The sequence below is a fragment of the Falco cherrug genome, chromosome 3 (assembly GCF_023634085.1).
Source record: "Falco cherrug isolate bFalChe1 chromosome 3, bFalChe1.pri, whole genome shotgun sequence".
Classification (NCBI taxonomy): Eukaryota; Metazoa; Chordata; class Aves; order Falconiformes; family Falconidae; genus Falco; species Falco cherrug.
Window position 1 is genome coordinate 103285339 of NC_073699.1, and position 15356 is coordinate 103300694.

The window sequence follows — 15356 nt, forward strand, 5'->3', positions numbered from 1 at the left end:
TCGGTGGACTGGCACGTCTGGGTCTGGGGGGTTTCCTGGTACACGAAGCGGGATCAGGTTTTGCCGTTCCTAGTGGGTTTGCTGAATTGGGCATCCCTGGGGGCCTGCAAGTAGAAGCCCCCACAGAGCAGCTGGCCAAAGTGGGCGCGCTCCTGCTTCTCTCCGGTCCCAGGCGTGCGGCTGCCCGTGGAGCAGAGCTGCCTGCCTCTGTGCGGCAGCGTGCCGTGAATTTGAGCAGCAAACTCTGCTTTCTTCTAACATCAGTTAGCTTTCCAGGGAGATCCTTGAGTCTCAGGCTTTCAAGGAAGTGTCCAGTCCCTTCAGCGAAGTCCTGAGTGCCTCCACGCTCGTTCGGTGCTGGCAGACGCTGGCGGAGGCAGGCTGAGTGATGGGAAAGCTGCAGAAAAGCATCAGGCAGCGCTCTGCAATGTTTCGATACTCAAGAGTATTTTTAGTGTTGAAAACCCAGTGTTTGCTCGATGCGCACCTGCACGTGCACCATTGCAGTAAACCCCGCCGGAGCCCCGCCGCACCCCCTGCTCTCCACCGAGACGGCCCGCAGGGGCTCTGCAGTGGGCTGGGGAAGTCGCTTCTCACCCTGTGCCTGACTCTTCTCCTATTTCCATAGCAATGGCTGTCGGCATTGCTGTTTCGAATGGTAAAGGTTTTGTGGGTTATTTTCTGTAAGTTTTCCTTGGCGACTGGGGGAGCAGAAGTTGCTATATCTGAGCCTGGGTAACATTTACATCTGCTTTTAAGCCTGGAGGAGTGCCAAGGAAAATACGTGGCTTGCAGAAGCGCAAGCTTCATGAGAGAGCTTTGTTCCAATGCAATTCGTTTTAGGAATATGTTGTTTGTCTCAGCCGTTCCTGCAGAGCTGTGCAGTGTTAGCTGGTCAGGTGTGGCCTCGTGGCTTACACACAGCCTGTGTGCCCTCGTGTCCTCAACCTGCCCTGGCAGAACGCTTCTGGGGAAGTTGTTGCAGAAACCTCCCTCTTCTCCGGGGCGCGGAGTGCCACAGGGACCCCTGCTGCGTCCCGGCGGAGCTGGGCTGGAGCGAGCTGCCAGCTCAGGCCAGCAAACACATACGTGTCGGAGGAAGCGCTCTCACGAGCAAACTCCCCGGCTCCACATACGGTGTGCTGGGCCAGGCGCTAGCAAGCCGTGGTTGCTGCTAGATCGCAGAGCAGTGGAGGGCTTGCCTCTGCTCCCACTTAAGTCAATAACACCGTTCCCTTTGGGTTCGTTGGGAACAGGACCAAGCCTATGGCTGGTAGTTAAAAAGCATAATGGCTGCATTCATTGAAATCTGGTCGCTGATAGACAGGCAGAGAGGGAGTTTTTCCCTAGCAGATTTCGGCATGGCACGGCTGATTGCTTCATCTGCGTCTGCCGGCTGGCCGGGGGGCTTGGTCCCGGCCCTGATAGTGGCCTGAGCACCGCTGTCGGGAGTGGGCTGCTCGATAACCTGGCTCCTGGCCTTTCCTCCTCTCTGAGGAACTAGTGCTGATTGCGTCCAAGGGGGGCACAGGCTTCACACAACAACCTTATCTCCAGATGGGGAGGAAGCTTATGAAAAAAAGCAGACCCTCAAAATGTTCCCCTCCTCCTCTGTCACCGAGGAAGCCTGCGAAGTCTGGACATTGAAAATGCCTGGAAACAATCAGTGAGGAAAAAAATACAGTAGGAAAACCGTAGTCCCATTCCTCGTTGGCCAGCCTGGCTGGGTTTGTCTGCAGACCAGGGGGCTGGCCCACCCTCTGCCACCCTTACAGGCTCCATGTTGTCTCCCACATGTGGTCTCCCACATTTTCACGCTGCAAAGACTACTGCCTGGCAAATACCAGAACGCAAAGTGAGATGGTGCTGCAAAGGCGTCGAAATTCCCAAGATGCCTTGTCCCTGGGCACATGAGTTGCAGTATGAGTGCTTGGACAGGCTTGAAGAGCAGTGCTGCGGGCTATCAGGGTCTGCAATTAGTGGAGCAAGTTCTTTGGCCCTTACACGGTTACAGCTCATGTTATCCAAGCATCACATGCGCACAAGGACATTGCTCCCTTACCTTGCCTTTGCACAAATAAGCATGATTTTTCTACTGAATTTTGGCCCTCCTGCAGCCATGTGAGAGTGCAGAAAACAAGATTTGACTGTTTATGTCTGTGCTGTCCAGATTGCTCTGGATGATAGATTTCTGTGGGAGCTAGGGCTGAGGATTTGTTCCATTTCATAACTCTTGTCATATCTTTGGGGTTGCAGAACAGGTATTGTAGTAGATATTACGAATCAATTTTGATACCCTGGGACCAGCAGTCACTTCTTTTTCTAGTGCTTCAGGGAAAATACGTGTTTCATTGCCACCTCATATACAAAATCTTCTGCAAATTACTTAAGAAATAGAAAGAAATGCTATTTTGGGTCACAAGAGAAGCTTCCAAAAATAGAAACCTGAAGAATGTTTATTTTAACTTTTATTTCAATCCTGTATATGTAGATCCATACACACATAAAGTATGTGTGTGCATATATGTGTGTGCACACTACACAGACATGTATGTAATGAGCTGTAAGATAGCGTGCTAATTCTTTTGCTTCTTTGAAGTTGTGGTGGTGGAGAGTGATGTAAGTCTCTTCCACCCATGACTGACTTATCTGAAAATCCTGCAGGTGCCTGTTGAGTAAAACCTTTTAGAAATATGTGGTCAGGTGGAGAAGCCCATCTTGTGGACCTTCTGTTGTGCACCATTAGTTTTGGAACTGACATGCCTGTTGCAGCTCTGAAATGTGGCTCCATGCTGCCGTGTGCCTCTGAGCTGCAGTTGCTGCTGCTGAATGTCTTGCAGGCATCTAAGGTTTTGCTATCCGGCTACTCTTTTGGAAGACTGAAACAACTGGTAATGATGATCTCTTCGCTATTAGTTGGCTTTTTTTTCTTTCCCCTGTGATAACTCTGTGTTCATCATGCTCCAGGCTGTGCTTGGACTCAGCTATTCACTTGAGGGCTTTCACCTTGGAGCATCTACCCAAGCTATTAACAGCTTCTCTAGGCATCTTCTCCATACAGTGGTATGTCTTGGGGTCAGAAGTACTGGGAGGTTCAACTGTTCTCCATCTAAAATGACTATGTGTGAAATTGTCATATAGAAAGAGGTTAGCAGAGAAACTGGTCCTATTTTTTTTCAGTTTTGCACACTCTTGTTGACAACGAAAAAAATAATATTGTTGAATCAACTGCAGGCAGACTACGCTTTGTGCGTCAGCAGACAAACACGGTGGCAGCGGCTGCTTCAGAGAACTTTCCAGGGATTCTCCCACTGTTTCCTTGAAACCCAGACTGGACTTTACAGGCCAGGCAAGCACCGCTACACTCTGTTGAAACCCTGGACTTGCAATGGGATGTGCTGTGTCAAATTGCCCGTCAGGAACCTGCTGCACCTCCATCAGGCACACAGTGCTGTAGTTAGAGTGAAAGAAGGCTTGAGAAAAAGAGAAATGAGAGAAAAGTTAAATATAACATCCCCATAAAAAAAAAAGATGAGCAAAGATGAATTTTGGAAGTAGAGGGGAAAGGCTGAGCGTGGGTGTGAGAGAGAGGATTCTGTCTAAAACTGGAACGGTACAAATGAGTAGTGATAGCCCAGGATTTGACTGCTGTGGAAAAGTGTATCTAAATAATACCTTACTTTGCCCCAAAATAATTTAAGTATAGAGAAAAATCAGAGGAGGTGATGAAATAAGCAACATGCTCATTAAACATACGTAGCTGAGGAGAGCGTGGGTCTGAGCTGAAGCGGGAGGAGCTTGTGCGTGTGGCTCTGCAACGCGATGGCAGCACTGTGGGGAGGTGGGAGGCTGGAGTGGCCCAGCGCCGCTGGGGCAGGAGCCTGGGACGACCCTGGGAGTTCCTTTGCTGTATTGCCAAGTTGTCTAAAGAGCGAGGAAAGGGCTGCGGTGCTGCTGCTGGGTGGAGAGAGCTCCTGTAGGGAGCCCAAAACAGCCCAGGAGCACGGCAGAAAGCAAGGGGGTGGGATGTGCGCTTTGGGGAAATGCAGTCACGTCACTTGGACGGAGTGAGAAAGGTTTGTATCCGTTTGAAGACTTCTTTTGTAGTGCAACAGGGCATTCAACAAAAGTGACAAAGATCAGAAAGCATTATCCATTGGCTCTTCCCCACTCAGAAACTACCCAGAAGAAAATACTGCTAGGAGGAGTAGAAGTGATCAGCCTTTGACAAGGCGGAGGAGGATTTGTAAAAGCTCATTCTCAAGGTTACACGATTGAAGAATAAAACAGGAAATCCCCTTACTTTGCAACTTTCAAAAGATGGCATTCAAATTACATTTAGGATATGATCCAAATGCCATGAAAAATTTTTCCATCAACTTCAATGGATGTTCTAAAACAGGATGTGTTAAATCAGGGGAAATAATAACAGAGTCGCAAGTAAATTAACAGAAGATTCACAACACATGATGAATCACTGTATTAAAGAATCAATTAGAGTCAGCTATTTAAATAAAGGCAGAGTAGTAGCAGAAAAAAAATTGAACTAGAAACAAATGAGAACATCTGCTGAAGTTTCCAAAGTTATATTTAACATTAACTTGGGAAAAGCACCTGGGCTGAATGGTGTCTCATCAAAGATTTGTGTTTCCAGACCAAAATCACTCTGATACTTTAAACCAAAATAAAAAAATATCTTCTGCTCAACCAAAAGAGAAAATTCCTCTCTAAACCCTTCCCTACGGCTGAATTTTGTTATGGGAAGTATCACCATCTTACACCAGAGAAGCAACCAAATGCACACGCTTCTGTACGAGCCGGTTGTGTGTTTGGTGAGATCCAGCACCGGGGCTGCTGCCCTGCTGGCTGCTGCACCCAAGCCGCAGCTCCTGCCCCACTGAACCAGTTTACTGGAACAGGGCCTGCCCTTGCATGGCAGTACAATTAGCTAAGGGTGGGCTGGACTTTATTAAATGCAAAGAATATTTCGGATTCAAGCACTCAGCACAGAGGAGAGTATGAAAGGCGAGCAGGCTTTTGGTAGGGATGCCAGATTTCCTTCCAAGAAATTACAAATGGATGGGCCATTTCTTTGGTTGTGAATATTCGGGGGGGGGGGGGGGGGGGGAAGAGCTTTTGAGATTCAAGTTTGACACTAAGTTTACTGTCTCTTTTAATGTTAGTCAGGAAGGTGGTAGGAGACAGGACTGCCTGTGCCAGATCGTATGGATGTGACCCTAAAGACGTTTGGTCAGCCAGCCGTATACCTGCTGCTGCAGAGGCTATATTTAGGGTTTCTCTGATGATGAAATCTAGATTTCTGCAACGACCAACGTAATTTCTCTGCTGTCAGTTTAGACGTTGTTTCAGGGAGGAGCTGGCAGATGCATGTGATGCTGGATGGGGCTGTATCATGCTTTTCGTTGTGCACGGTCCCCTGAGCAACGCTGGCCACCGCCTCCCCCCCTGCCTATTTTCTGAAAAATGTTGGTGTTCAGAAAGTTGTCTGAAAGCAGATTTAAATTTCATGTGAGAAACTTCCATTGAGGGGAACCACCACGTCAGGGGGAAAACCCCACACCTTGAGACACTGAAATGATTGCAAGAATTCTTCTTTAAGATGTCTAAGTAGGAATCTTTCTCATAACATGGAAAAGACGTCTGGATTTTACATGGCTGCTGCCAAATGAAAATCTTAAGGGTGGGAGGATTTACCTTTGGTTATTCCTGATGGAGACACCTAGAGTAAATCAGCACAGACCCACCTAGGTGTAGTGCAGCCGCACTGTTTCCTGCCTACTCAGCCCCCAGACCTGGTTATTTAAGCACGTGTGTACTCGCTGCGGGGACAGTTCTTCTAGTTACAGCCTTACTCGAGATTACCCCACTTTCAAGTACAAACAGACATTTCTGTGTACCTTTTCTTTTCCTTTACAGACTTTTATTTATATTATGTATCTGTATCTCACATGCCAATGGAAACCAGGAAAGGAAATTAATTTGTATGAATGGACTTCATAAATTTCATGATTTACTAGTAATGAAGTCCTGGTTTGCAGGATGAGAAATAATAGGGCTTTTCCAAAATATCTTAATCCTTGGCTATGATTAGTGGCATAAAATGAACCATTCTTTCCTATGTGTTGAAGTCCAAGTTGTGCTCCATGTAGCTATGTGATATTCTTTCCAGTCTCATGTCAGTAAATAATTGCAGTGCTGCTCTTTAGTCTGTCTCTGACCTTCGCTACGCTTGCCTTTCTTGAACAAAAGCTGAGAATTGCGACAGACTGATCCCCTTCTGTGATCTGATTTAGTCTAGTGTAAAAGGAAAGTTCATTAATCCTACTCCCAAATTCCTTAACCAGTTTACCATGCATGTGCTACTCCATAAGCATATGTAATACAGCGCAGCCATAACAGTGCTTAAAGCAGGATTAGGCAAAACTTCACGTTTTCTAACTGCTTCTACTTTCGTAGAAATACAAATTCACTTTCTTTCTATCGTCTAGGGTGAATTATATTTTTTTTTTGTAAAAAAATTATTTTAACTAGTTTAGGGTTTATGAGTTTAGGCTAGAATATTGTCTAGTCTGTCTCAACTTGGCCACTTTATGTAATTCTAGTTGTTATTACCGGAATGTGAACCAAAGATGATTCGTGTTTTAAGGAGGCTCTTTTGGGGATGGGAAGAACCAAGTAGCTTAATATCTACTCATTTTAACAATTAAAAACTGGCAGCTGAGCTGTGTACTCAAGCAAGGATTTTTGGGCTGAGAGAAATGTTTTAGAATCTAGAAAAGAAAAACCACATGCTGCTAAACCCTGCGGATGGTTTTCCACTGTTCCCTAGGAAGTGGGCAGGGCTCTGGGAGCAAGCCGTGCCGCATGCAGCACCACTGGGGCCAGCACGCAGCAGTGAACACAGAGATGGGGTTGTCCTCTCTCAGTGGTAGGAACCAGAAGTCAACCTGCTGGCATCAGAGCAGTTGTGTATGCTTCAGAATTCGGGCAAGGAAGAGAAGGGATCCACTTGCCTTTTTTGCATATCAACAGTGAAACATTTCCAATAATCTTAAGGTATAATGAGCAAAACAGGGTGTTTACAATGCAGTGCCTGATTCTCTCCTGCCAAGCCATCAGACTTGCGCCTTGTGCATTTGTAGACCACCTTTACCTATCTGCCTGTGTTTAATAATAACTTGATGCAAAGCCCACTGAAGTGACTCGGGATTCTTCTGTAGACTTCTGTGCTCTTTGGATGAGGCTCCAACTCAGCATCATGAGAGCCTATCACTTAATGCTCTTGAAACAAGTCCTATGTTAAAAACAAAAAAAAGGCATGAAAATCTCTTCATACTGGGTGAAAATTTAAGGGCCCACAAGTTGATAGCTCCCCAGAGTTGGTAGTTCCCAGCACAAGTTCTAGTTCCCAAAGTAGCTGTAAAAGATTATGTTGCATTAATATGTACAGCTTTGCGACACATGCAATAATCTGAAATACTGTCCTATTGCACATGTAGGGTGACTGTGTCGCAGGGCTGTGAGAGCCCTTGCTTTGGTTGTTTGGGCGTGCTGGCGGCTAAGGCAGTGTTTGTGTTGGTTACAAGGTCGAAGCCAGGGGGACCTCATGGAGCCCTACGTCCATGTGCATTGAGAGGTAGATATTTTGTGTGAAGGCACTGTGCCTGCTACTGTCCCCCTTTATGCCAGTGGGAAGGAGAAACATCTCTCCTGGAGCAGTTGTGCAGGTGTGTGAGGTCCCTCTGTGCCATTTTGGAGGTCTCTTGAGTTGCTGCACTCTGTCGTGTGGTCTATAACGGGACAATGACAGTGGTATACCATGCATTTTCTCCATGGAAAACGGGATACTTTCAAGAATTTTCCATTTCTCAGAAGCTGGGATGTCGTGGTGCTTCTTTCTTGTGCAGCGCTTTCTGTTGCAGCTTGCCGTAGATAGCCATGACAAAGAGAAAGCATGAAAGCTTCTGGGGTAGAACATTCATCCTCACTTATCTGGCCCTCGGAGACATTAGCTAATCAAGGCACGATACTCCATACAATAGGACAAGTGCTGTAAAGCTACCTCTGTTATCCCAGCAAATGTGAAGACTTATCATTCCCATGGCCATTTTACAGGATTTGTTTTCTTCTGACAACAACATCCACAGCCTACGGTGCTATCAGCTTCAACAATGAATCTGATGCTGGCTCTGTGTTATCTGCTCCCTAATATACTGTCCTTTTTTTTCTTTTTTTTTTTTTTGTTCCCCCCCTTCTTTCCCACCCCATTTGTGAGAATTTGTCCCCTGGAGCTCTTCTCTATCAGGCCCCTGCAGCTGCTGTTATTTTAGATATGGCAGGAAGTAGGTACCGGAAAACAGCGAGAGCTCGCAGTGCTCAGAAAAATCTAGAAATTCCTCTGATTTACCCCAGGCTCTGGCTCCAATCAAAGCTGGTTGCAAGAAAAAAAAAAACCAAAACCAACGGAGGGGGGGTAGTGTCAGCGGGGGGAAAGGCCCAAGCAGCCAGCTGTGTCAGCAGCGGGTGTCAGGAAGGGGAGCTTCAGCCACCACCGCCCGCAGGGTGCGGGGATGCTCGAGGTCGGGCGAGCCCAGCAGCATTCGGCTGGGAGCAGCCCCACGGCACCCTGCCTCACCAGCCATGGGAAGCCCCTCTCGCCTCCCCCGGGACATGCGTCTCCTAAACCCATCCCTTCGTAACGCTCTCGCCGCTCGTGCCCGTGTGCCTGAAGCAGAGGAGCTCACCTGGGGCTCCAGGAACACTTGCAGCAGCGCTTAGCAAAGGGCGCCGGCCAAAGGCACTGGTGGAAAGCCACTAGGGCAAGAAACTTACATCACTACTACTACTACTATTATTATTATTATTACTACCACTATTATTATTATTGTTATAATTTTACAGCTCAGCCGGGATACTTCTTCATCTGCTAAGCAAAGACATTTTTAGCCACTTTGAATACCTTTTAAATCAAGCTGACTCTGGAGATGACTTCTAAAAGAAAAGGGAAAAAAAAAGGAAAAAGAATAAACACCTCTGAACCTTTCAGTTCAGCAAGTGGTTTAGAAAAAAGGCACCACCACCCCCATATACAAAGGCACAGAAAAGATACTACCTTTAGAACTGGTTTTAATAAAGAAATCATGCTCTTTGACACAGCAGATAAGGAGGAAGATGTCCACCCACAGATATCTCACACCATTAGCGATCTAGTTAACATCTGTAAATGTTTTAGGGAAAGAAATTACACTTTGAGACATTTCTTTTTTAATTACAGGCTCCAGATGAGATTTGTTAGAGCAGGGAAATGTATCCCATAGCGACTGATGTCAATAGCAAGCAGTCCCTAAAGCCAGCCAGGATTGGGAAAGCCATGCTGTTTGCTGCTCTTGGCACTGCTCCCTGCTTTCACAATGTCAAACTTAGAACCGCCTTTATATGCACTTTCCATTTTTTTTTTCCACAGTAGCTGTTGCCAGCAAGCTGTAAACTACCGTATATCACTCAGATTTAAGAACCTAAACTTTAAAACAAATTAAACTCTTGTTGACATTGTAATAAAAATCAGAATCGAACTGAACAGCTCAGTAAAACTGCACTTCAATTATTTTATGGATTTAAGATTGTTTTCTAGGATTCCCAGACTCCCAATACAGCAAAGTTATTTCCTCTTGGCAGATGTCTGAAAAAAAAATTCATTGAATGGATAAAATTATGTGGCAGACACTAAAGGGAGGAAACGGTGTCTCCCCAGCACCTGTAAATATTTGCTCTGTGTCTTGACCAGAAGAGCCTTTCGTCCGTACTTTGAAAAAAAAAAGAAAAGAAAAGAAAAAAGAAAGTCAAGGTATTTATTTTGTGAGTTTTTAAGAAAATAGAATTTTTGTCTGTCAAAACCCAGTTCCTAACTCTTATGTGTTTGTGTGGTTTTGAACGAAAACAGCAAATACGGGTCTGACCCACCCTTGGGAACCCCGTCCAAGTGCAGGTAAATGCATGCAGCACATGGGTGCTCCCAGCGCTGGCCTCTGCTAATCTTTCATCTCCCTGCTTAGCAGTTAACGTTGGGTATTCTTTTTATAATTATTTTTTTCTTTTCCCCCCGTTCTGTAAAATGGAAACAGAGGTTTCCATCTGATTAATTGCCAGGTTTCCATTCTTCATACTGTTTCCTCTCAAAACAGTTTGGAATGAAAGTATTTCAGAAATGTGTGTAGACGGAAGCTACTGGAGATAATAATTTGTTTCATGTTGATGTGTTTTACAAAAGGTGTGGTGCCCGAGGAAGGCTGCTGTGTGGAGCAAATAGCAATCTGCCAGCGCAGCCTTCCACCCAAACCTTTGTTGCACTTCACTTTTTTTTCCTTCATTGCATCCATGAGATGTCCTTTATGTCCCTAAGGCCCCAGCCTGAAAAGCCCCACGTTCCCAGGATCTTCAGCGAGCGCTGACCCTTGCTGGGCTGCTCCTGTCACAAGGGTGCTGCTGAAGCAATCTTCAGCCAGATGTTGCACATCCGCATGCCCACAGCTGGGTCCCGGGGTCTGTGTGTTCTGGCTGAGCTGCCCGGGGAGCGGGAGCCGCCTGTACCCCCGAGCAGCGTGTCACTGCGTGGGTTTCCCAAAGCCGCTCTGTTCCGGGATCCATGCGTTCACCTCCTGATCTCAGCTGGCTGACTTGACCTAACCGAATCTCATGTAAGCAGCCAGTTCTCTTCACTGTAGCATTAATAAATTTTTTAAAGCCACTTCTGAGTTACTGTTAAAGTTCTTCCACTCATTTTGTTGCCTGGAGCACCTCTCCAAGCGCAGGCCAAATTCCTGCTGGAGTTTGGCTGTGCTGCCAGCTCGCAGCCTGGGCTGTGCAAGCTCCCTGTCATTCCTCAGCCATGGAGAAGCGAGGGCTTTGGAGTCCAAGTACTCAAAAGAGGCAGAAAAGAAGTCTGTCGCACATTGCGAGTGGTTGTTTGGAAAGTGTAATGCAAACATTTTGAATGAAATTTCAGGTCCTTAAGTGTGCTTGAGAGACGAGTGTTGTATGCCTGTGCTTCTCAAGTGCCGTTTTCCTAGCTCCCCAGTGCTGGCCGCAGGTTTGCTGAGCTTCGTTCTTGGGGCAGAATAAATTTCCTCTCTAGTGGAGAGCACTGGGCTTCAGCACAGTTCTTGCATCAAGCGCTGAGCTGCACAGGGGAAGGTTTCGTCTTCCTTGGGAGTCCGGCTGTGATTCTTACTGAATTTTTACAGCCGTATCTGGTGTTTTTTCTGTTGACATTGCTCTGTCGGTCCAACATAAGGAGCCATTCTGCAGCTTAACACAGCATGTGGGAGAGGAGGAAAGACGAAAAGACATTTTGCCATGTTTTCAGCTTTGTCGCACTGGGACCATGTACAAATATGAGTATTCTTGCAGCTGCTCTCATTTGAGGCGCTTGCTATAGACGGTTTTAGTATCCGAGGAGCCCTGGAGTCCCAGCAACCGTCTGGACGTGGTGGTTTTCACAGCTATGTCTTCTGTGCTGGGGAGGAGAGCGCCTGATAACACCCACGGATGGCTTCCCACTGCAGCCCAGCTTGCATGGATACGGCTCCAGTGTGGCGCCCCAACATCAGCCTTTGGATCAAACCTTCCCAGCCAAACTGGATTGGAGTTTTGTCGTAAAAAGTTCTTTACCAAGCCGTGGTGCGAAACCAGTGGAAGAGCGTCATTAACCGCTGCCAGTGCTCTTCTCCAAGGAGCCACGGCAGGGAAGTCGCATGGTCCTTTTTGACCAGCAGCGCTCTTCAGCAGCAGATGCTGCTGTGGTTAAAACAAAATCCTGTGGCATCACGTCCAGCTCGCATTATGGTGGTGACCAAGTCATCATGCCACAAGCAAATCTATCACATGATAATTTGCCTGCATCATTTTTTTTGCAGGCTGTTTGCAGCCACCCATGCAGGGTCCCAGAACCAGCCCTGCTTCTGTGCCCAGTGCTGAAGGCTAGCGGCCGTGTTCCTGAGGGTTGGAACCTAAGGATTTCCGCCAGTTAGCACAAGCTTTCCCCGCCTGGCCCCTAGCAGGCTCATGGGTGGGTATCTTTCCCCTTATCAAACACATTAAAAATTGTTACAGCCCCACCCAGCCTTTCTCTTCCCTCGAGCAGCGTGTGTCCGCTCACTGAGTCATCCATGGCCGTCATTTTATCTGTCTGAGCAAAAACCCTGGGAATGAGGGGCTGGCAGCCAAAGCTCAGCCTTCACCAGAGCCGTGGTGGGAGCATGGCCCAGCAGTGGCTGCCCCCCAAAGCAGCACAGGCGCATCATGTATGGCACACGCAGCAGTGTCCGGGTGCTGTCGCTGCCTCGGTGCCCTCTTCACTGGGTGATGGGGGTAATGGCACTGATCTTTGCTGGTTAGCACGTGCTTTGAGGTTTGCTGGTGGAAATGGCTGTAAAGGAGAGAGGTGTTGATGATGATGATGATGATAACAGGGTGAATGGGGTCCATTTAGAAAAAAACCAAAAAAACCCTCCTTGCTCAGGAAAAGATCAGATTGACCCTATTTTAGCCTGTCTCCAGAACACTTCTGGTGTTGAGGCCCAATGTTACCAAAACCCGTCAGACTTGGAGGCTGGTTGAGTGGAGAAAGAGCCAAGTTTCTTGGTTGTTCTCAACCACAGAAAGAAAAGGGCACTCACCAAATACCCCGGTGTGACCCAAGGTGCTTCTTTCTTCTTTCTTCCATTCATTGTTTCTTTGCTTTATTTGGTATGCTGAGGTGCACATGAGGTGGTTTCTTACGAACAGCAGTGCAAGGTGGCTCATTTTGGAGGATTCCAGATAATCACTAGGGGCCACACTGCTGTTACATAAAGTCAATTAAAGAGCATACGTGCACATCCCATTGATTTGATTTAGAACTAACAAAAGCTTCAGTAGTATGCAATTACAAGAAGCTTAATGACCCCTTTATATTGAATGCAACTTCTGTGGCAGCTAATATGCTTTGATGAATTGCTCATTATGTGCAATGTTGGAAACGCTTCTGAGAAGATTAATAATTGTATAATCGATAGAGAAATTCAGTCGTATTTGGCTTTTTTAAAATGCTGAAATCAGTAAGTCGTAGAGATTATGGATCCTCTCTTGTTCACTGTTTTCCTCCTGTACTGACAGGATTATTATTTTTTTTCTAAAGCTAATCTGTCACTTTTCCACCACACGGAGAAACTCCTCCTGGTGTTACGGGGGAAGGTACACACAACTACTCTTTGAGCCCCTGTCTGTGCAGGGTGATTCTGTACACTAGTAGATTATGGACAACCTGCTGGTTTTAAATTGCTGGCTTTCAGTCTAGCAGTAGTTTAAGTTTCATCACGTGGCTTGAGAGAACTTGCAAAATAAAGATATAGATTTTTCATCATTTGCCTGATAATTTAATATTAGCTGAACTATTTGTGTTATGCCTCTCTCATCTGATAACTAAAATAATGACTTTTTAATTTCTTCCTATTGCCATGTGAGGTCCCAAAGGCTGGTGCCAACTGCGGCAGAAATGCCCAGTGCTGGGCTGGATGCACACGCATGGGTTGCCCCTTCAGCAGGGCAGGAGGTCCCCAGGTGGCAGCCTGCATGGGTGGGCTCTGAGCATCGCAGCGTGGGCCAACCCACTCCCCTTCTCCCACTCACAGCCTGTAAGCTTTGGGAGCTGCCAGCCCTTGGGGCTGTCAAGGGGGCTTCAGCCTTGCTCTTCTAGCAGTGGGATGCTTTGGGAGCCTCGTGTCTCGGGGGTTGCCTGCGCCCCAGCTGACTGCTGGTGGTGAGGTGCAGCAAACCTCTCAGAACTATCTGAGTAAAAAGGAAAAAAAGGAAGTTTCGTTCCTGTTACATTCAGAGTTTAATAAACACTGCCAGAGTTGTCTGGAGGCTAAAAACCAGGTAAATCAGAATTGCTTAAAATTTATTTCGAATTTGAATCCGCTGTCGTCATACTTCAGGGCGTGATTCGTGAGTTTTGAATGCCGGGGTCTGACAGCACTATTTTACTTCTGGGTGCTAAACTGGAAAGTAAAACCGATCCCCAGGATCAGTCTGCATTACTGTATTTCTTAGGGCAGGGGCAGGTTTTGGTTGTCTTTAGCAGAGCGGTGCAGGCTCTTCCTTATTCCTTCCTGAGTGGTGCCCAGAAAGCGTCCACCGGCCTTGGGTTTTGGCTGCCTTAGGTAGCGTTTGCGCAGTCCTCCTGTCGTGTGGAAATTCTGTGTAAAACATAAAACATGTCTGTTTTGTTTCCCTTACAGATGCTCTTAGGAACGTAAACACATAATTTTGGTTAAAGTGTGGTTTATTTGTCTGTTGCCCAGCCCTGCCCTCACACGCGCGTGTCAAACATGGCTCACATCACACCGCAGCAGATCCCAGAGCCTCCGCGCTGCCGGGACCCCAGCTGCTCCAGGCAAGCTTGGCCGGTCTGAGGGTCACTGAAAATTCCTGTTGACTCTCTGATTCTTTGGTATAAAAGCTAAGCCAGGCTGAGTGCAGCCATCCTCAGGCCGAGAGGAAAAACAAACCAGAGTTTAGACCCCAGTATGCTGGGAATCACTGCGGCTCTGCTGATTCCTGAGCTAATTCCCAGCAGCCGGGGAATTCACCCCTAAGTGTTTGCAGAGCAAGAGATGCAGGGCGTTTCCAGTGTTGCACATGGGAGGGATGACAAAAAAAATCCAGACCCGGGAGTTTTGGTGCGATAGGATGGGACTCATTTAGTCTGGGCACCTAGTCAAAAGCCCCAGTTAAATTATTGCCACACGTTGCTGTCATCGCACCGCAGCGAGGAACCTTTCCCATTAGCCCTCCGCAGCGCAGCCGCCGTGGGGGATCCCACATTATTTGGAGCTGTTGGGCTAAATAAAGTGGAAGGTAGAGCAGGTAGAAAGTGCCACCAGGGTAATGGCTGTCACGCACAACAACGCCATCCATCGTGCCAAGGCGACGTCTGTATGGGAGGATCGTGTTTTATTAAAGCCTGCTACTTGTTGTCACTCGCTCACTCCACTGTCCTGTTCGCTGTCTCCAAAAATAGCATGCCCTGTGGTGGTGGCTTATTATGGTTAAACAGATAAAAATAAGTTTAAGGTTTAAATGCATCCAGGACACCTGAGGTAATACAAGATCTGACTTCTTTATGGAACGTGTGAAGTTATACTTTCCATTGCTTCACAAGACTTGTTTTGTTTGGTTTTTAATTCAGTAAGCTTCAATGTGATCTATAGTTTCGCATTACAGGCTGGCACCTCAGGAATTTGTACCACTATTTTCTGATTTTTTCTTATTATTCACAGGACAGTACTTACTAGCTT

General features: G+C 46.9%; 1 protein-coding gene across 6 annotated transcripts in view; it reads left to right on the top strand.

The window, feature by feature from the left end:
• The window catches only part of NFATC1 (nuclear factor of activated T cells 1), a 111943-nt gene that overhangs the window by 86744 nt on the left and 9843 nt on the right, over positions 1-15356 (top strand). The window lies entirely within an intron of this gene.